Source organism: Rhinolophus sinicus, linkage group LG10 (assembly GCF_036562045.2).
Source record: "Rhinolophus sinicus isolate RSC01 linkage group LG10, ASM3656204v1, whole genome shotgun sequence".
NCBI lineage: Eukaryota > Metazoa > Chordata > Mammalia > Chiroptera > Rhinolophidae > Rhinolophus > Rhinolophus sinicus.
This window is the reverse complement of record NC_133759.1, coordinates 65610923-65633513: the sequence shown is the minus strand read 5'-3', so window position 1 is coordinate 65633513 and position 22591 is coordinate 65610923. Positions and strand designations below refer to the sequence as shown.

Sequence of the window (22591 nt, the reverse complement as noted above, 5' to 3'; positions counted from 1 at the left end):
CAAAAAAGAGCACATTTGAATGGCCTCTCTTCCAAGGCCATTTGAATTAGAAGAGGGCAATGATATGTCAGTTGAATAGCTACCTTGCTCGGACTTATCCCAAGAGTATTAGCCTAATCTGATAACCTGTGGTGAAGAAAGTTAACACAAACCTGTATAGATTAGTTGATTTATTTTGCTTGTTGTGATGTTTCTCTTTATAAAGTTCAGTGTTTCTTATTCTGTCTCTTGGTTAAATACATCCACAAAAATGGACTGAGAATGTGCAATACATACTAACCGCCTTAAAATCAGATGTTCTTCATCGCTTGACTGATTCAGGAAAGTACAGTTTTTTGAAAGAACATTGCATGTCACCATTAAAATCAGTGGCGAGAGGCTGTGAGTTTGAAAGATTGACTCCCAAGGCAGAGGGGCAGTGGATGGCACTTGTTTTCTGGGCAGTCAGACAGCATATGTATCATTAGGTGTTCAGTTCCTGTGTTCTAATATGTAGATTCTGCTTTCACTGTTAGTCATTGCTGCCTTTATTTCCAGTTTCTTCTCCACTTAAGAAAATTGAAGTTGCATGACATCCAGTTTGTTGCTGAGTACTCTAGAATAAAATGTACAATAGTAATCTATCAGCACATTTTGACAAGTACTTTTGGTATAAATGTATTTATAAGAAGAATTATATTTTGGTGCTTAGAAATGGAGTGATGATGGGGGAAGTGGAAGTGGAGGTAGGTGTGTTCTTTGCCCCTTGGTTTTTCTCTGTGCCTTTTCAGAGTATTTCCCCTTTGTCTCCCTGCATGATTTGCCTGACAACGCCTCTTCCTGCCTACCCAACCTTGACTATATAGAGTTAGGAGTATCAATCTTATAGTACAAAGAACCCATCAGAGTCCTGTATGAAGAACTCATCATTCCTGATCTCGGTGAATCTGCAGCATCAAATTCTGCATTGGTGTTGTTTTCTTTATTTAAGGGCTGTTATGAGGATTGTGGAATGTAGCTATCCTGGTTGAATTTTTGGATGAAATTTGATGGAATGTAATCATTCCATCAAATGGTATGGGGAATCTCAGCACCTAGAATTCTTAAAAGTCTCACTGTGCATAATTTGTGCTACTGCAATTATATGAGTAAAAGCTTTAAAATATCACAGTGTAAGACATTATATATGTACAGATATCTGTGCTAGGTTTGGATTTAAAACTGTGGGTTGCAATTAATATTTGAAATTTTCTGAAATTCCCAGAACTAGAACTAAATTCCTTCAGTTCTAAAATATTGTGATTTATGTCACTTTTGGTAGTTTATAATAAATAATAAAATGACTCTTAAATATACAATGCCAAGTTACTTGTCCTAAAATATATAGAAAATTTGTAATGCCTCACCCCCGTACCCCCAAGATATATCAGTAGATACTTATACATTTTAGAATCTCTGAATAGCAAAGATTTGTCTATTAAAACCTTTTGGCATTGTAGAGTTTATTTATAGCTGAACAAGTTTCCTTATTTAAGTTATAATTAATGTTTTTATTTTGAAAGCCTTCATTTATGGGTGGGTAACAAATCCTAGTACCTGATTTTCCCAGTCTGAGAAATTCATTGCATACTGACCAAAACCCCTAGGTTAAGTAAGATAAGGGCTTCTCCTCAGAACACCTGGTGTGGAAGGTGAGGTGTTCTTTTGTTTTCTTTTGTTTAAGTGCAGAAAGATGTACTACAGCTCTGGGGTATCTTACTTAGTCCTTGTTATATCATTTAATTGAAAGAATGACTCTAGTCCATCTTTTTTTAAAAAGTTTGTATTACTGAAACAGTTGATATTTGTGTCACGCCCCAAAGGCAAAGCTTGGTTCTGATAGAAGAGGTGTACATTGGACATTTTTCATGCTTCACATTTTTTCAACTGTTTACTGAGTGAGCTAGGTGCTGTAAGTGTAACACAGACCCAGAAGGAGCTTCATTAGGTAACAGGAAGAACATTGGCACACAGCTTATCAAAGGCTGTCTTGGTGATGTGCATCCAGCCCAATGATAATGCTTACAAGGGCCAACATTTAATGGGTATTGAACATAGAGCAGACACTGTGCTAAGCCCCTTTCATACATTGTCTTTTTACCCTTAAGAGGCTGTGATGTATACGTAGATATATCCCCATTTTACAGATAACGAAATGAGGCTTCGAGCTGACATTCCCAATCCAAGGTATATATAGCAGAGTTGCACTTAACTCAGACCTCTTCCAGCGTCACAGGATTGCATATGGTTTCTCTTTAGTTTTTTTCTTTGATAATGACATTACCATCTGTACAACCACCCAATCTATAGATTTCAATTTAGACATCCATTCATAGTAATCAAACAAAAGGAAATGCTTGCATATATGAATGTTGCTAAGAGTAGATCTTAAAAGTTGTCATCACAAGAAAAATTATAACTGTGTACGATGACGGATATTAACTAGACCTATTGTGATCATTTCACAGTACATACAGATAGTGCATCATTACGTTACACGCCTAAAACTAATATAATAAGATAATGATGTATGTCAAACCGCAGTATAAAAAATAAAAATAAAAAAACACTTCGTAAGTCACTTGGAAATAATACCACACTAGTTTACTTTCTCTCTGTAGTTTCTAATTTTTGCATAATCTATTGTTACTCTTAAGGTAGGTCCCTTAATTATCTCCCTATCAAGTTCATACCTTCTTTACTGCTTATAGCTGAGACAGCAGTTGATTTCACAATAGAATTCTTCAGTGTCTGTCCCTCTCAGAACTCCTAAAGAATGCCTTCCTCTTAAATTCCATTGTTTTGTGCTTGCTGGCTCAAGGTTTTAGAAACAAATTCTTGAAAGGTTTGTAAAACAGTGACTAGAGATTAAGAGAATACCTTTCTAGATAAGAATATGGCTTAAGGAGGAAAAGGTGGATTAAAATTGGCAAAATCATGAAGTCTGTATTTTTCTTTGAAATATTGCAGCTGAATTAGGAGCAGAATGGTTGTAATTCTTAGTAAAGGTTTTCAAGAGGTGGGCTACATAATTTTTTGAACTGATTAATACGTTGGATATTTGATTTTTTTCTGTTATTTGTCAGGAGTGAAGTCTTGGGTGACCTTTCCCTGTCAGCTGGTACTGTTTTATATGAAGCCTTAGAATTATTAGTATTTTTCAGAGCTCTTTGATCTCATCATGAAATTCATGAGAGAAGATATTTCTCATGATGAATTGGGATGTTTTGGTAAAAAGAATTTGTTACATTTTAAATTAACCTATTAGCTATTAAGCACTGGAGCACAAACTTGGAGAATAAATTCTCAGTGAAAATAGAGCTTAATGCTGAACTGCAAAGTTGGTTTCTAAATAGATGTTTACATGGAAACTTGTAAAATTTATACCTACTTTAAAAAAATGTTTACGAACAAATGTACAAAAATGAATAAATTTAATGTGGAGAAGCCGGGGGAACTTTTTTGCAAAATTTAGTATTAGACTTAATCCTAATAGTTAAATCAACTAATGGTAACTTGATGAACCATTATGATCCTCTTTTGGTTTTGAAAGGTGTACAGTATTTTCAGAATTAATTATATTTATAACATGATCACAGAAAATTGATATAAGGATATTTGTTTCAGTGACCAATAAATTCTTTAAAGTGTACTTTTTAGTTTTTTTTTTTGCTATGACTGTAAGTTTGTTTTGTTTCCAGTTCAGTGATTTTTGTCACATAAATGGGTCCTAGTTATCTTTTCCTATTTCCCCTTTCCTTTATCCAGGCTCTATAGTTTCATATGAAGTAATGCATTAGAAATGAGATTTTTATTTGTAACTCTTTAGTTTGTCTGTATGGTCTATAAAGTGAAATTCAAATTTATAGTTTTTATTGTTTTCCAACTTCTTAGTAATAGGCAGTATGGGGAGGTGGAAAACTTTTCAAACTCTAACATAATGATAAATGTATCTTGGATGGTTTTGTGTCATTTTAACTTTTGTAATCCTGATGTTAATGAACCAGATTTTCAAGAAAAGAGATAAGAGCTAAAACTTCTAACATTGACTTTATGGTGGTGTCTGCTGCTTAGTTTTTCATTTTAAAACTCTTTTATGTCTATGTAATTGAGTAAATATGCCTGAATTGTAGACAGTAAAATATAGTGTGTGGCTTTATTGTGTACTTTGTATTCTTTCTAGACTTGGACCAATGATTGTTCTTTAAGAGTCAGAATATTTGTGGCATGCAGATAAATCAGACTTTTGTATAGTTCTGTTCTTCAGGATATAATTTGACCTTTAGTTTAGCAAATGTTTGCATTCAAGTCGTGGAACACTTTTTATTGTATATGAATGAACACATTTTTAATTCCTGCCACTGGCTACTTAAAATCAGAGAAAACAATCTTGTTGGCTTCCTCTCTTGTCTGCTTTACAGCAGAGAGCAACATAAGAATGATGAATGTGGAGCAATTAGCTTCGGTCTCCAGTTGTCTTACATGATTTAGAATTTCCTCATCTAACCCTAAAATTCACTTTAATCATTGGCTTCAACCTTCTCATCACCATCTTCCCCCTCCCTTCCTTCCCCTTCTGCCAAAAAACCCCAAATCCTGGAATTAAACAAAAGGCATCTGGCAAATGAAAGTTGATTTACTTTCTTTACCGTTTGCTTTTTAAGACTGGGGATTCAAAAGTAATGAAAGAACTCTTACCTTTCCCCCTTTGTCCGTTCCCATGAAAACTTAGATGGTGTGAAACAAGAAAGAGCTAACTAGATAATTCACCTTTGAGCAAATTCAGTCTGGTTGTGTTTCTTTCGCATCTTTTCTTGTGCTGGACATAAAAATGTTTGGACCATGTACTGGTGTGGAGATAAGGAAGCAAGAGTAGGATTACTCTACTGTAGGGAACATGACATACAGTATAGTGACCTCAAAATCACGTGAAGTTTTAAACAGGCTAGATTTATGATCTCTTCCAATCGTCAGAAAAACCACTTTATGCTTTGGTTAAACCCTGGTGGTACAAGATTGTTTCTGAAGAGATGCATGTTATAATTTATAATGTGTGTGTGTGTGTGTGTGTGTATTGATACTAAATTTACAGCTAAAATGTTAGGCTCTATTGCCAATGAAAATTTCTAGGAAAGTATTTTGAAAATACTTTTAAGCTAGTGAGAAAATACTTTGCTCTATAAAATTACAATCTATTTGTAGCGTATCTAGGATACACCCTCAAATAGTACCGTGTTTCCCTGAAAATAAGACCTAGCCGGACTATCAGCTCTAATGCGACTTTTGGAGCAAAAATTAATATAAGACCCAGTCTTATGTTAGATTAGACCCGGTAAAATAAGACCGGGTCTTACATTAATTTTTGCTCCAAAAGACGCATTAGAGCTGATGATCCGGCTAGGTCTTATTTTCAGGGAAACACGGTAATAACTCGATTTTAAAATCTGATTTTAGAAGATGATAAATAGTAAAACTTATATAAAATAAGTTTTGTATATTAATGTATAATTTCTGTATTAATGTTTGTTTTAACCCTCTGTTTTTAAAAAGTGTTGTGCTGCAATCAGGAGAAAAGCACAATGATCTATGATTAATTTTTTCAGCTTTATTAAAGTAGAATTGGCATATAAGAAACTTCATATTTAAAGAATAACCTTGAAAATCACCAAAAACAACATAATAATCATCTGTCAATCCTAAAACTTTTCTTTTACCTGTTGGTAATTTCTTCTTCCCCTTTCTTAGTGGTCCCCAGACAACCACTCCTTTCTGTCACTATAGATTAGTTTGTATTTTCTTGAATTTTATATAAATATAATCATATAGTATGTACTTTTTTGGGGGGTGCGATATTTTCTTTCAGCATGCTTATTCTGATATTCATCCATGTTTGTTCCCTTTTTATTGCTGAATAATATTCCATTGAGTGCATATTATGCCATTTGTTTATCTGTTTACCTGTTGATAGACGTTTGAGTTTCCACTTTCTGGCTGTTACAAGTAAAGTTGCTTTGTATATTCCCGAACAAGTCTGTGTGGATTATGCTTTCACTTCTCCTGAGCAAATAACCTAGGAGTGGAATCAGTGGGTTTGTTCACTTAACTGCCAAACTGTTTTTTCAAAGTGGTTGTATCACTTTAAATCCCCAAAGCACTGGAGGAGAGTTCCAGTTCGGCATCCTTGCCAACCTTCATGTGGTTATTAGTCTTTTAAATTTTAGACTGATAGAGGGTGTCTAATGGTATCTCATTGTGGTTTTAATTTGTTTCCCTAATAACTAATTATGTTGAACATGTTTTCATGTGCTTATTTGCCATCTGTATATTTTCTTTAAGTTCTTATTTTCTTTTCATACCTTTTATCCGTTTTTAAATTTGGTTTGATTTATTGAATTGTGAGAGTTCCTTATTCCAGATTCAGATACATGTTTTTAGTCTTTTGAAGATCCGACTTAATAATTTTGATGAAACCTAATTTATTATATTTTTCTTTTATGACTTTTTGTGTCATATTTAAGAAATCTTTGCCGAGTCCAACATCACTAAGATTTTCTCAGATCTTCTAGTTTTGTAGTTTACCTCCTACATTTAGGTCTTTATTTTATTTTGAATTAAGATTTGTATACAAATTTGTAAGGGTGAGGTTAAGTTTTTATTATTTATGGCTGTGTAGTGGTTCCAGCACCATTTACTGAAAATGTGGTTCTTTCCTCATTGAGTTGCCTTAGCATCTTTGATGAAAATCAGTGGACTGTTATTTGTCGCCCTTTCTGGATTTTATTTTGTTCCATTGATCTGTTTGTCTTTTCTTTACACAGATACTGCTGTCTTAATGTGCTTTATAATGTCTTCAAATCAGGGGCTATAAGACTTCTAACTTTTTGTTTTCCGTTATTTTGGCAATTCTGGATCCTTTGCATTTCTATTTAAATTTTAGAATCTGTTTGTCAATTTCCATAATAAAAGCCTGCTGGGATTTTTATTAGGATGCATTGAATCTATAATTTGGGGAAAACTGCATCTTAACAGTACTGGATTCAGTGTTCCGATTCCTGAACATGGTATACAGCTCTGCATTTATTAGGTCTTCTCTCAGCAGTGTTTTGTGATTTTCAGTGTACAAGTTTTGCATATCTTTTGTAAAATTTATCACAAAATGTTCGCATTTTTGATGGCATGTAAATGTTACTGCAAGTTTTTCGATTTCTGGTTGTTCGTAATTACTTTATAGAAATATCTTTATTAATCTTGTATCCTGCAACTTTGCTGAACTTACCTATTAGTTCTAATAGCATTTTTGTAGAGTCTTTGGCGTTTTTTTCATCGATGATCTTGTCTGAGACTTAAGGTAGTTTTACTTCTTTTTTCATTTGCCCCCCCCCCCTTTTTTTAACTTTACCATTGCACTGGCTAACCCTTAAGTACAATGTTGAATAAAAGTTGTAAGACCATCCTTGCATTATTCCTGATTTTTAAGGGAGTAAAGCATTCAGTCTTTTACTACTAAGTATGATGTTAGCTGTGGTTTTTTTGTGTCTGGTAGGTTTGAGGTAGTTCCTTTCTATTCTAGTTTGCTGAGGTGTTGTTTTTTTAATTAAGGAATCCATGTTGGACTTGTCAGATACATTTTTCCTCCTCTATTTGCTAAGAAAATCATACAGGTTTTCGTATTTAGAGTTGAGTTACATTGGCTGATTTTTGGAACTGTAAACTAATGTTGCATTCCTGGGATAAATCCCACTTTGTCATGATGTATCCTTATGGCAATAATCCATATTGGATGTGTTTGGTAGAATTCATCAGTGAAGCCTTCTGGCCCTAGTTTTCTTTAGAGGTAGGTTTTAACTACAAATTAAATTTCTTTAAAATGTATAGGAATATTCAAATTATTTATTTCTTTTTGAGTGAGCTTTGACAGTTTGTGCTTTTTAAGGAATGTAGGGCTTTGTTCATTTCATTGAAATAAAGTTGTTCAGAATATTCTAAGATAATCCGTTAGTATCTGTAGCATCTTAAAGATGTCCCTGTCTTATTCCTCACTGGTAATTTGTGTCTTTCTTTTTCCTGATGAATTTGTCTTAATCAGGATTTTATTGATCGCAACTTGATTTCACTGATTTTTCTTTGTTTCACTTTATATTATTTCATTGATTTCTAGTCTAATCTTTGCTATTTACTTTCTTTTGGTTAATTTAAGTTTTATTTGTTCTATCCTAGTTATTTAAAGTACAACTTGAGATTATTGATTTGAAAGCTTTCTTTTTGTTTTGTTTTTACTTTCTTTTTCAAGTATAGGCATTTGGTGCTGTAAATTTTCCTCTCAAGTACTACTTTAGTTGCAATCTATAAAATTTGATATAATGTTGTGTTTTCATTTTCATTCAGTTCAAAATACTTTCTAATTTTCCCTTTAATTTCTTTGACTGATACATTACAGTCATGTGCTGCTTAGTGACTGGGATATATTCTGAGAAATGTGTCTTTAGTGGTAAGTCATTACACAAACATAGAGTGCACTTACACAGACCTAAATCATAATAGCTTACTACTGTAATTGTATGTGCTATGCTTGTAGACATCTGACAGTGCAGTAGGCTTGTTTACACCAGCACTACCGCAAACACATGAGGAATGGCTTGCACCAGGACGTTAAAATAGCTGCGATGTCACTAAGCAATAGGAATTTTTCTGCTCTATTATAATAATCTTAAGGGCCCACCATCATATATGTGGCCCGATATTGACCAAACCATCGTTATGTGATGATACGTGATTGTATTTAGAATTATGTTACTTGGTTTCCAAATATGTGAAGATTTTCTACATATCTCTGTTTTGGCATCTAATTTAATTATGTCAATTTTATTAAGTGCATAAATATTTTAGAATTATGTTCTTGATGAATTGAACCCTTTGTCATTATGACATGATTTTTATCCTTGATCATTTTTTTTGCTCCGATAATCTACTTTGTCATATATTAATATAGCCATTCCTGCTTTCTTTTGACTAGGGTTAACATGGCATACCTTTTTCTATATGTGCGTCTATATTTGAAATGGGTTTCTAATATATAGTTGTATATAGGCAGTATGTAGTTTGATTTCGTTATTCTAATTAAATATCAGAATCTTTGAGTTTAATCTTGGTGTAAGACCACTTATATTTAATGTGATTGATATGATTGGTTTTAAACTTAGTCTTGCTATTTGTTTTCTATTTTTCCCACCCATTTTTTGTTTCCCCTTTTCTGCCTTCTTTTGGCTTAATTGAGGTTTTTGTTTGTTTGTTTAATCCCATTTATTTAGCTTAACTATAACTCTTTGGTTGTTGTAGTTGTTGCTTTGGTGTACACCTTTACCACCGTTAACCTTCAAGTGATACATTTCTTCACACACAGCCTGAGAACCTTATAGCGGTGTCGGCCTCTTTCTCACATGTAGCCTTTGGGCTGTTAGTGTCATATATTTACTTCAATGTAAGTTGTCATCCTCCACAATATATTATAATGTTTGCTTTAATTAATAATAGTCTTTTAAAGAGATTTAAAAATACAATGAAAGAAGTCAGTTTATCACATACTTACCATTTCTGGTGCTCTTCATTTGTTTGTGTAGATCCAGACTTCCATGTGGTAACATTTCCCTTCTGCCTAAAGGACTTTCTTTAACATTTCTTATAATGTAGGTCTGCCAGTGATTTTGTTTGTTTGTTTTATTTTTTTATGTCTTAGAAGATTTTTTTGCTGTTCTTCAGGTAATAGCTTTATTAAGATACAAGTCACATCATACAGTTCATCCATTTAAAGTGCATAATTCAGCCACATTTCATCAACCCCAAAAGAAATCCCATACTTTGTAGCCATCACCTTCCGGGGTGCCCCAACCCCCACCCCAGACACCTATCTCCAGTCCTAGGGCACCACTAATACACTGTCTGTGTCTACAGACACTGTGTCTGTTGTGGTTATTTAATACAAATTAATAGAGTCATACAGTATGCAGTCTTTGACTGGCTTTTCACTAGCATAGTGTTTCCAAGGCTCACCTTGTTGTGTATTTTGCGGCATATATCAGTGCTTCATTCCTGTTTATAGCCAAATAATATTCCATTGTATAGATACAAGATCTGACAATTAACTTCGCAAACTTGCCACCGTGTACTTACATTGGCAGCGCTGTACAAACAGCTCGCGAAGGTTTCATAACCTTGGCGTATCAGTGTCTCACAGCTGTGTTTGTGTCGACGTATGGTGGTGTCTTGCTGAGCGGTGTTCATTATTGTTGTTGAGTGTTTTTGTGTGCTGTCATGAGAATGTCTGAGCCTGAATTAGAGCAACAAACAAACATTAAATTTCTTGTTAAATTTGGCAAGAGTAAAGTGAAATCAGGGACGTTAGTCCAAGTTTATGGGGCTAATGCCATGAAGAAAATGGCAGTGTACAAATGGATTAAACGTTTTTCTGAAGGGAGAGAACATGTCACTGATGAAGAGAGGTCAGGGCGGCCAGTAACGAGCAGAACTGATGAAAATATTACAGAAAAATGTCAAATTATGTATCAAAATCATCGGCTGACTGTGAGAAGCATAGCAGACCAAGTAAACCGATAGAGAAACAGTTAGGAAAATCTTAACTGAAAATCTTGGCATGAGAAAAGTGTGTGCAAAAATGGTCCCGAAGGAGCTCACCGATGAACAGAAGCAAAGGAGAGTTGAAGTTTGCCAAGACCTTTGGAGAGAAAAGACGATGTTTTGGGCCGTGTTATCACTGATGAGGAAACATGGGTGTACCAACAGAATCCTGAAACAAATGGTCAAAGTGCCCATTGGAAGTCAGCCAATTCTCCACGACCTAAAAAGTTCCATCAGTCCATATGAAGAGTCAAACTGATGTTGCTAACCTTTTTTGATATCAGAGGTATTATTCATTATGAATTTGTACCAACTGGACTGTTAACCAAGTTTACTATTTGGAAGCACTGAAAAGGCTGCATGAAAAAGTTAGACAACCTGAACTTTTTTGCCAACAATTTATGGCTCTTGCATCACGACATTGCACCAACTCGCATGGCACTGTCTGTGAGGGAGTTTTTAGACAGTAAAAAGGTAACTGTATTGGAACACCCTCCCTACTCACCTGATCTGGTCCCCAATGACTTCTTTCTTTACCCAAAGACAGAGGAAATACAGAAAGGGGGACATTCAGGACATCAAGGGTAATATGAGAGCAGCTCTGATGGCCATTCCAGAAAAAGAGTTCCAAAATTGCTTTGAAGGGTGTACTAAGCACTGACATCGGTGCATGGTTTCCCAAGGGGAGTACTTTGAAGGTGACCTTAGTGATATGCAGCAATGAGGTATGTAACACTTTTTCTAGGATGACTTTGCAAACTTAATTGGCAGACTTTGTACACCATATTTTGTTACCCATTCACCAATTGATGGATGTTTTGAGTTTTCCCATCTTTTGGCGATTGTGGATAGTGCTGCCATGAACATTTGTGTACACATTTTTGTGTAGGGGTTGTAATTTCTCCTGGATTGCTGGGCCAAATGGTAACCTTTTGAGGTTCACCAGTTTTCCAAAGTGGCTGCACCATTTTGTATTCCCACCAACAATGTGTGAAGCTCCCAATTTCTTGCCCTTGTTTTGAAAGATGTTTTCAGTGGATATAGAATTCTAGGCTCAGTTTTTTATTTTAGTACCTTAAAGATGTGTTCCATTGTCTTCTGGGTTACATCATTTCTCATGAGCACTCTTTTCTCTGGTTGCTTTTTAAGATTTCTCTTTATCACTGGTTTGTAGCAGTTTGATTATCATGGTCCTTGGTGTTAGTTTTCTTCGTGTTTCTTGTGCTGGGGTTTTTTGAGCAGCATTTTACTTTCTAGTTAAAGCTCAAATCTCATTGGGGAATACATAACAGAATTGTACAAAATAAGATATTGTTAAACCTGCAATTTATAGTAAGAAATATGCCATAGAAGAGCTAGAATCCTTTGAATTGTCGTTGGCTACTGTATATTCCTCCTGAGAAAAAATTTCTTTAGATTGGGTCTCAGAGATAATTTGATCCAACCATTATTTCCAAGAAAACTGGGTTCAATGACTGGCCCAAGGTTATGGAGCAGATTAGTAGTATTAGAGCCTGGACTAGATGCCGTTACTAGTCTTGTCTACTTCCCATCAAATTACACCGCCAGTGTGACAAACTGAGCATTAATAAGATGACTAGATGTATTATTCTCTGAACTCGATGCAGTAAGACTGCTGCTATGCTCTATATTTTAGGATTTCTTACCTCTAAGATTGAAAACTAAACCAGGCACATGTGTATTTCACAGTGAAATAAGAACTATTCTCAATTTCCAGCTCTCATTTTTCTCCATCTAAATACTTATTGAAGTATTCTCTTTCATAATTACAACTATCTTAGACTTTCATTGCTTATGTGTTGTCCTAGGAAGTCTATGGTTTCGTTTACTCGACAGGTAAATTTCTTATTTGATATGAGGGGTTTCAGGGTGTGAACCTGCCTTCTTGACATGTTTCTCTTTTCTTCCCACCTAATTTCCCCCAGTGGGAAGTATGTGTAAATATGGGTTGGTGATTTTTTTTTTTTAAGTTACCATCTGTATAACGTGTAGTACTTCCTTTCCCTTTGTAAGAGTTCCTTTTTTTAGTATCCTTTCATATTGACTATTCTGTTTGATGACTTTCTTGCACCTGGAGTACTTTGACACAGATGGAATACTTTACATGTCTTTATCCTTTTTGAAACTTAATCTGATTGGTTATACATTCCTATGCATTTGAAACAGATTGTGTAGTAATGTGGGACATGAGGTCACCTTGTCTTGAAGAATTGAGGTTTGATGGAGCTGACTATATGAGGTTCTCAGAGCCATTTAGAAGTACATGAAGAGTTTTTGAATGGAAAACTGAAATGTTAAAATAGTTTAGAGAAAATACTTAAGAAAAATTTGAGAATTTTTAAAGTCAGATTTAGGAGGTTTTTAAATATAGTAAAGTTAACCCTTTTGGTATATAGGTCTGTGAACTTTGGTGAACTCAGTCTTGTAATTACAATAAAAATAAATATTTTCGTCACCCTAAAAAGTGCCATTTGCATTCTCTGCAGCAGTGTACAGAATTCCAGTTTTTGTGCATCCTCCTGGGTACTTGGTATTGCCAATTGTTGTTTTTGACTTTTTTTACTGGCGATTATAATAGGTGGTATCTCATTGTAGTTTTAAGTTGCATAACGATAAGCCTCTTTTCATATGTTTATATATGTCATCTACATATGTTTTTGTTGAAGTGACTTCAAACATTTTGGCCCATTTTTAAATTCTGTTGTTTATTATTGAGCTTTTAGAGTTTTGCGTATGTTCTGGATAACAGCTCTTTATCAGATGCATGTTTTGAAAATGTTTTCTCCTTTTCTGTGGCTTTTCATTTTCTTAATGGTGTCTTGAGGGTGGGAGGAATTGGAGGAAGGTGGTCAAAAGATACTAACTTCCAGTTATAAGATAAATAAGTACTGGGGATTTAATGTACAGCATGACAACTATAGTTAACCCTGCTGTATCGTGCATGGTAAAATTAAGAGAATGGATCTAAAAGAGTTCTCATCTCATGGAGAAATCTTTTCCTTTTTTTTGGGGTTTTTTTTTGTCGTCTATATGAGGTAATAGATGTTAACTACACCTATTGTGATAATCATTTCACAATCTATGTAAATCCAATCATCATTCTGTACCTTAAACTTGTACGGTGATGTATGTTAATTCTCAGTAAAACTGGAAAAAAACAGTGTCTTTTTAAAAAGCAGAAATAAATTTTTATGAAACCCAATATATCACTTTTTGTCTTTCATGGTTTATGTTTTATCCAAGGAATCTTTGCTTAAATCAGGATCATAAAGATTTTCTTCTATGTTTTTTTGGGAGCTGTATAATAAGTTTGAGGTTTTATTTATTTATTTAAGAAGGGTGCAGACTCACAGTGGCCCATGTGGGGATTGAACTGGCAACCTTGGTGTTATTAGCACCACACTCTAACCAGTTGAGCTAATCAGGCACTCCCCATTTTGAGGTTTAATAGGCGTATGATTTATTTTGAGTTAGAATCATTGCTTACGGAGAAAGGTATGGATTGAAGTTCTTCAATTTTACATCTGGATGTCCCAATTTTTTTGTGCATCAGTTGTTGAAAAATACTTTTCTCTATTGAACTACATTAGTATGTTTCAAACGGCGATATATGTTGTGGATGTGTTTCTGTACTGTTTTGCTCCATTGATTCTTTGTCAGCCATTTTGCCAGTATGACATTGTCTTTACTGTAAGTAGTCAGCATAAGTCATGTCAGCTCGAGTCCTTCAACTTGGTACTTTTTTTCAAAAATGTTTGACTGTAGTAGGTCCTATGGTTTTCCATGTAAATTTTAGAATCAGTTTGTCAGTTTCTGTGAAACTTGCTGGTATTTTGATGGGATTGCATTGAATCTATAGATCACCACAGTCTAATAGCAATAGAACTTCCTGTAATGATGGTTATGTTTTGTATCTGTACTGTCCATCATATAGTAGTCACTAACGATATGACTGTTGACTACTTGCAATGTCGATAGTGAGACTGAGGAAATGAATTTTAAATTTTATTTGATTTTAATTTAAATTCAAATATAAATAGTCATGTCACTAGTGGCTACTCTATCAGATAGCACAACTATAGATCATTTTGCGGAGAATTACTTCTTAATAATATTGAGTCTTCCAATCTTCAAATGTGGTATATCTTTTCATATGCTATTTTAAAGTCTTTTGTATTTGTTAACTGTGTTTTAGACTGTTGAGAGTGTTTAATCTTCCTGGACATACTTCTCTGAGTTATAATTTGAACTTTAGCAAAGTCCTTTCTTTTGATCCCTTTATAAAGTCTGTTTTCATGTGTTCTATCTTTTGTCTTTAGTTGTATATGAGTTCAGGGTGCAAAAGGACTGTAGTATGTGCCCGTCTTGCTTTTCTTTATATTGTTATAACTATCAGGCAGTGTTACAGTTTTTCACATGGCTGCTTTAGAGCTGTCCTTTCTTTGAAATTGAGAGGAAGGAAGGCTTCCCCACCTGGACCCCAAGCCCTCCTTGTCTTGGCAGCTGTCCATTCCATTTGAACACTTGCTGGTTGCCATCAATAGGTCACCATATTCAAGGGACTGGACTTTGCAGGGTTTAGGTGGAGATAACAGATGATGAAATCGGGCATGACAGTTTATTGTGCTACTTTTTTCCACTAACCAGATGCTCAGGTATCCTGTCAGGTGTACTTTGTTACCTGTCAAGGTGCTAAGAACCCAAGTTAATGATTTGAACTTGTTTGGTAAAGTTAGAATCCATAACAAAAGATATGCCTGTTTGTCTTGAAGGCATGACTCCATCGGTATACCACACTATAGAAAATATTTCTTTGATTGATGAGATTGTTCTTGTGCTCTATGACAATTTTTAGTCTCCCTCCAGAGATTATTTTATCTGGGTTGGTTGTAGAAGTTGTAAGTGCTGAATCTCTTTCCTACTTTTTTCCTCCGGTGTTTAGGAATCAATAGTTACTGACTGATTTTGATCACAAGTTTTATTAGGTCTACTTCTGTTCAGGAAAAGGTTTCTATCCCATAAAAAGAATAATATATTGCAAGACTTAAACATAATGCCTTCTCAGAATATGTGATCTATTAGTATTCCATAGAAGTAGTGCACGTGTAGTATGTTGATTCTTTAAACAGTTAAAAAAAATTCGTCTTGAAATAATTGTAGATTCACATGTTAGAAATACTATAGAGAAATCTCATGGCCTTTACCGTTTTCCCCAATGGTAATATCTTACATGACTGTATTGCAATATCACACCCAGGAAATCGACAACAATACAATCCACAGACTTTATTCAGTTTCCTCTAGTTTTACTTGGTCCTGTGTGTGTTGTGAGGAGGGGTAGGGAAAATAGAGAATATGAAAATGCATATTTAGTTTTATGTAGTGTTATCACATGTGTGGTTTGGGTAATCACCATCACAGTCAAGATACAGAATACTCCCATCACAAGAATCCCTTCTGTTACTCTTAGAGCCACAGTCATCTACCTCTCCTGCCACCAACCTCTCTGGAAACTACTACTATGTTCTCCATCTCTATAATTTTGTCATTTTGAGAATCTTACATAAATGGAATCATACATACAACCTTTTAAGATTTTTCTTCATTCATCATGATTCCTTTGAGATCCATTCAATAGTTCAGTAGTATCCATAGTTCATTCCTTTTTATTGCTAAGTAGTATAACCTGGTATGGAGGTACCACAATTTTAACAGTCACCCACTGAAGGACATTGGGTTATTTCCAGTTTGGGGCTATGAACAAATAAAGCTGTTATAAACACTTGCGTACAGCTTTTTGTGTGAACATAAGTTTTCATTTCCCTAGGATAATACCGAAGAATACAGTGATTGGGCAGCTTATGTATTTTTTGACCCTACTGAAACATGTGCTGTGTTAGAAATTTCTAAACAACATGCCTTAAGTGGAAACTGCTACCATCTTGAGTTTCCTTTTAACACTAATACAGTTTATGTTTGAAAACATAATTGTCTATTGGTAAGTAAAGAATAAGACATGAGAATATTTTGAAAAGTAAATTAGCTTCTATATTAAAAATTTCTGAAGAATTGGGTTGCAGAAGTTTTCACTTTAAACAGATTTATTGCATTATAATTTACCATATAATTCACCCATCAAACAATTCAGTGAACTTACACAGTTGTGCAGCCATCATTATAGTCCAGTTGTAGAATGCCTTTGTGCCTATTTGCAGTCAGTTCGCACTCTCTAGGTAACCACTGATTATCCTTTTAGTCTCAAAGTTTCATGGCAGCATAACTATTCACTATATAGTTTTTTGTTTTTTAAGCATTCTTAACACTTTCTATTTTGTTAAAGAAACAGTCCAAAATGGAGACACTTTAGCTAGTCAACATCACCAAACCAAAACTTAATAATTAATTGACTTGTAGCTTCAAACTCTCCCTGGATGGTATTTTATTTTACTTTATTTTATCCTTTTATTAGTTTCAGGTGTACAAAGCAACATAATAGACATTTAATCCCCTTATAAAGTGATAACCCACCCTCCAAGCTACTACCCCTCTGACATCTTATGTAGCTGTTACAGTACCATTGACTATCTTCCCTATGCTGTACTCCACATCTTGTGACTATATATACCTATATATTTAGGTATAGTTGACATTTAATATTATTTTACTTCAGCTCTTCAGGTGTACGGCACATTGGTCAGACATCTACACAGTCTATGACATGATCCCCCTGATAAGTTCAGTGCCCATCTGGCACCTTACATGATCTCTACAACATTGTTGATTATATTCCCCATACTATCAATTTGTATTTTCCTTTTATTATTGGGGAATATTGGGGAACATGTGTTTTTCCAGGACCCATTAGCTCCATGTCAAGTCGTTCTCAGTCTAGTTGGTGGGGTGAGCTCACTGGACCATGTGGGAATTGAACTGGCGACCTTGGTGTTATGAGCACTGTGCTCTAACCACTTAGCAAACCAGCCGCCTCCCCCCATTTGTATTTCTTAATGCCTTTACTTTTTCCACCCTGACCCCAACCCTATTCCCATCTATCACCCTGAAAGGTCTAGTACCTAACTGGCACCATACCTAATTATTACAAAATTACTGACTATATTACTTATGCTGTACCCTATCGCCCCATGACTTCTGTATAACAACCAGTTTGTTCTTAATCCCTTTACCTTTCACCCATTTTTAACCCCCTCCCATCTTAAAGAAGTCCCTCTAAGAGTCTTTGTAACACTGGTTTGGTGGTAATGAACTCCTTCAGCTTTTTCTTGTCTGGGAAACTCCTTATCTGTCCTTCAATTCTAAATGACAACTTTGCTGGGTAGAGCAATGTTGGTTGTATGTCATTGCTTTTCATCACTTGGACTCTTTTCTGTTGCTCCTTTCTTGCCTGCAAAGTTTCTGTTGAGAAATCAGCTGACAGTCTTATGGGAGCTCCCTTGTAGGTAACTGACTGCTCTTCTCTTGCTGCTTTTAAGATTCTCTCTTTGTATTGAACCTTTGGCATTTTAAATATGATGTGTCTTGGTGTGGGCCTCTTTGGGTTCATCTTGTTTGGGACGGTCTGTGCTTCCTGGGCTTGTCTGTCCATTTCCTTCACCAGGCTAGGGAAGTTTTCTGTCATTATTTCTTCAAATAGGTTTTCAATTCCTTGCTCTCTCTCTTCTCCTTCTGGTACCCCTATGATGTGAATATCAGTACGCTTGATATTGTCCCGGATGCCCCTTAAACTCTCCTCAATTTTTGAATTATTTTTTATTTTTGCTATTCTGGTTGGGTGTTTTCTGCTACCTTATCTTCTATTAATATACATCACTGGTTGGATCCTCTGCTTAATCTAATCTGTCGATTCCCTGTAATATATTCTTTGTTTCCATTATTGTATTCTTTATTTCCAACTGGTTCTTTTTTATGGTTTCCATCTCCATTTTTATGCTTCATGTCTCTCTGTTGAAGTTCTCCCTGAGAACATTGAGCATTCTTACAATCTGTGTTTGGAACTCTGCATCTGTGAGATTGCTTATCTCCATTTTGCTTAGTTCTTTTTCTGGAACTTTGTTCTGTTCTTTTATTTGGGACATATTTCTTTGTCTCCCCATTTTGGCTGCCTCCCTGTGTTTGTTTCTGTGTGTTAGGTAGGACTGTTAGGTCTTTGGTCTTAGAATGGCCTTATGTAATAGGTGTGCTATGGGTATGGGGTTCAGTGGTGCAGTCTTTCTGGTCACCTGAGCCACACGCTCCAGGTGTGTCCTTTGTGTGGGTTGTGTGTGCCCTTCTCTTGTAGTTGAGCCTTGGTTGATAATTTCACATCAGTGTGAGGGACTGACCCTTGGGCTCACTGGCTGTGAGAACTGGCCTTGAGTATAGTGGAAGAGTTGTTGTGCAGGGGCTGATTCTACGGAGCAGAATCTGCCTCAGCAGGACTCTGGTGGTGCCTGCCCAGTGCACCCCTTGGGTGTGTCATACTTGGAGGTGACTGGGTGATGCTCCACCTCACTTTGAAGCTGGCCACTGGGGGCACCAGCCCCAGGACCACCTGGGAAGGGAACCACTGTAGGTCTACTTTAGCCACCGTCCGTGCCCCACCCTGGGCCACCTAGCAGGAACCAGAAAGAAATCTGCAGATGGCCGCTGCTTAGGCTGCTCAGCCAGAGGTACAGGACACCCTCAAACCAGTTGCTGCTTGTGTGCATTCTGCGAACTTTTGAGAGACCCTAGGAATGTCTGTAGCTTGAGCCAAGGCAGGGGGTCTGCATGAAAAAGCCACTGGAAGTGGCGTGGGTGTGCCCGAAAGTTGGGTGGGGCCAGGTCTCAAATCGCCAGGTCAGAGCAAACGAATCGCAGAGACTAGATTCAGAAATGGTGGCTGCCTGTGTTCACATGCTGGGAAGGGGGAGGGCTCAACAAATAAACAGTGGCCTCCACCCACTCCCCCATCCAGGAGAAAGCCGCCTCTCCAGCCCCTGTCCCAAGCCAGACAACTCAGTTCCCCACCATTTTCCCCCTGCCACCTCTCCAACTGCTGCCTCAGCACTGGAGCTCAGAGCAAGTGATTCCACTGGTGGGAAAGTCCACACGTGGTCCCTTAAGAGGAGCGCTGTGAGTGCAGCTGTACTCTCTCACTCAGTCACAATCTCAGCTGGTTTTCACAACCAGAAATTATGGGGACTTCTCTCCCCAGCACTGGAATCCTGGGCTGGGGTGAGGCTGGTATCTTTCGCTCCTTTAGAGAATGGGGGTACCCCCACAGCCGAAATAGCCCCCTCGATCTTTAGTGGTCACACATGGGTGTGGGACCAGCCCGTGCCGCGTTTCTGACCTTCCTACCAGTCTGGAGGTGCACGTTCTTCTGCATGTCCTTAGTTGAAAGGCTTCAGTTCAGCTTGATTTTAGGCGATTCCCAATGATGGTTGTTTTTGTAGATTAGTTGTAATTTTGATGTGGTTGTGAGAGTAGGTAAAGAGCATTTACCTACTGCGCTGTCTTGGTTGACCACTATATAGTTTTCGGTGTCTGGCTTTCAGTTAGCATACTGTTTTTGAGGTGTGTCCACCTTGTTAGATTATCACTGTGTAGTAGTAGTTCCTTGTATGGGTAAGCCACATTTTCTGTATCTACCAGTTAACGGATTAAGATTGTTTCCAATTTGTGGCTATTACTAATAATGCTGCTGTAGACATAGGATGGACATGTGTTGTTGTTTCTTTTAAGTAGATACCCTTGGAGTGGATTGCTGACGTGTGGCAGTTGTATGTTTAACTGTTTAAGAAAATGTCAAACTGTTCCAAAGTGGTTGTACTGTTTTATATTACCACCAGCAATATACGAGGGTTCCAGTTTCTCCATATCCTCACCAACACTTGGTATTGTTTTTTTTGGTTGTAGCCTTTTAGTGGGTGTATTGTAGAACCTCATTGTGGTTTTAATTTGCATATCTCAAATGGCAGTGATGTTGAGCATCTTTCTTGTGCTTATTAGCCATTTGTATATCTTTTGTTCAAATGTCTGTTGATATATTTTACCTATTTTTGAAATTGGGTTGTCTGCCTTATAAGAGTTGTGAGAATTCTTTCTATAGTTTGGCTGTATGTCCTTATTTAAGTATATGTGTCTTTTCATTTTCTTATTGATGTCTTTTGAAGAGCTAAAGTTTTTAATTTTGATGAAGTCCAATTTATCATTTTCTTCCTCTTAGAGAAGTATATTTATTTTTAAGAAGGCAATTTTACTAGTGAAAGAAGGATGTATATTCATTATGAGCTGGGCCTTCATTAGTCTGTTTCTAAAATGATACTGAGTTACTGTGTTAAATCTTTTCTTGGTTTTAAGTTTTCTTACCCAACAATGAATAAACAGCTTATAGTATTTATATTTTTGCCCCAGAACCTTCTGAATGTCTCAAATCCTATGTGAAGCATTTGGTTTTCATCGTATTACTTTATATTGAAAAAGCAAGAAATATTTGTACCGTAGGCCTGTTCAGGACGTTTTCTTGAGCAAGTTACAAAGCCTGATCAAGATGCACTATATATAGGTGTCCTAACTAACACCAAATGCCATCGGATTATTATTAGAAATGCAGGCTAGTGAAATGCAGTGTCTGTTTGAACCCTGTTGTCTCTGTCTTCCTTCTGTTTAAAACTCATAGCAGAGGAAATGAAAAGTCTCTTTAATTTTTCCCTTTGTAACTTTTTAGTGTTGTTGGAGCAAGCTTTTAAAAAACTACCATCTGGAGGTCAATTACTGTAACTCTGGTTTGAAAGGTGTCAAATTTTTGTCATATCTTGTTTTCCCTTCATACCTATATCTCCATTTTGTTTTCATTTGACATCTGCTCACATAATAAATAATCAAAGTATAAGACAGATCTTGAGCAAATTCTGTTTTTTAAATTAAAGAACAAACTCAAAAGGAAGGAATGCAAACTGTACACTTAATTGTGGTGTTAGGGTTGGATTTCTTCCCCAGTCATCTTCACATGCAGAAGACAGCACAGTGATAACACTTAATTGGAAGTGAACTTTTCAGGTTAATTTCAAGATGGGCACACGTAAAAGATGGGAGTACTTTTTCCATATGCTTAGCACTACTTTGCATCAGGTATCTTTTATGAACTTCCCCTGTGCACAACAGTTCTGTGTTTGGGGCAGTGTGTAAACATGGGCTGCAAGCCATGTAAGTGACCGATACTGTAGGTCATAAACCTGAGGGGCCTGAGGTCACCTGTCAGTGCACAGTAGTGTGAGCCGGGGAACGTACACTATGCATATTGCGGCCTGCAAAAGATACACGTTTTTCTTGTTGAGAAGTAAAACAATATATCTAAACTTGGTGATAGGATGGGGGAAGTTACTGGGAATTTAGCTGTGCTTTACTGAAGAGCTTCTTAAATGAGAGAATTCTGTGCAGGAGAAGGTCCGTGTTGCCTGTGGGGTGTTTGCTGGAGGAACACGTTAAGTTCCTCTGCAGTCATTCCCATCAGAATGAGTTGGGCCTTTTGGAAGGTACCTCCTTTTTCCCATTGTGTACAATTATATGGAGGCTCATCTGCAGACATTTAACTGCAGACATTTAACTTGACACAGTTTTTTTTACAACATAGTTGATGCACAGAAGCAAAAATATGGGAAACTTTTAATAAGCGTGCTATGACCTTTTAAACAGCTACTGTTTCGGAGTTTGTCAGAAACAGACTTTAAATAACAGTTTTCAAGCCTCCTGTGGTGATGAGTCCTGCTGAGCTTCTGCTTAAGCTCCAGTTAGCAAAGCAGGATCTTGCTATGTAACACAGGCTGTCTGATCCTGCCCTCTCACCAACCGTAGTGTAGTAAACTGATGTGTAAGGCCCCTGAGCTCATTTGGATGCTTTGCCTCAATCTCCAACCAGAAAGCTCACCGAGCCGGTGAC

At 36.4% G+C, this 22591-nt stretch overlaps 1 protein-coding gene across 1 annotated transcript in view; it reads left to right on the top strand.

Annotated features, from left to right (window-relative positions):
• The window catches only part of RYBP (RING1 and YY1 binding protein), a 74770-nt gene that overhangs the window by 13349 nt on the left and 38830 nt on the right, over nt 1–22591 (top strand). The window lies entirely within an intron of this gene.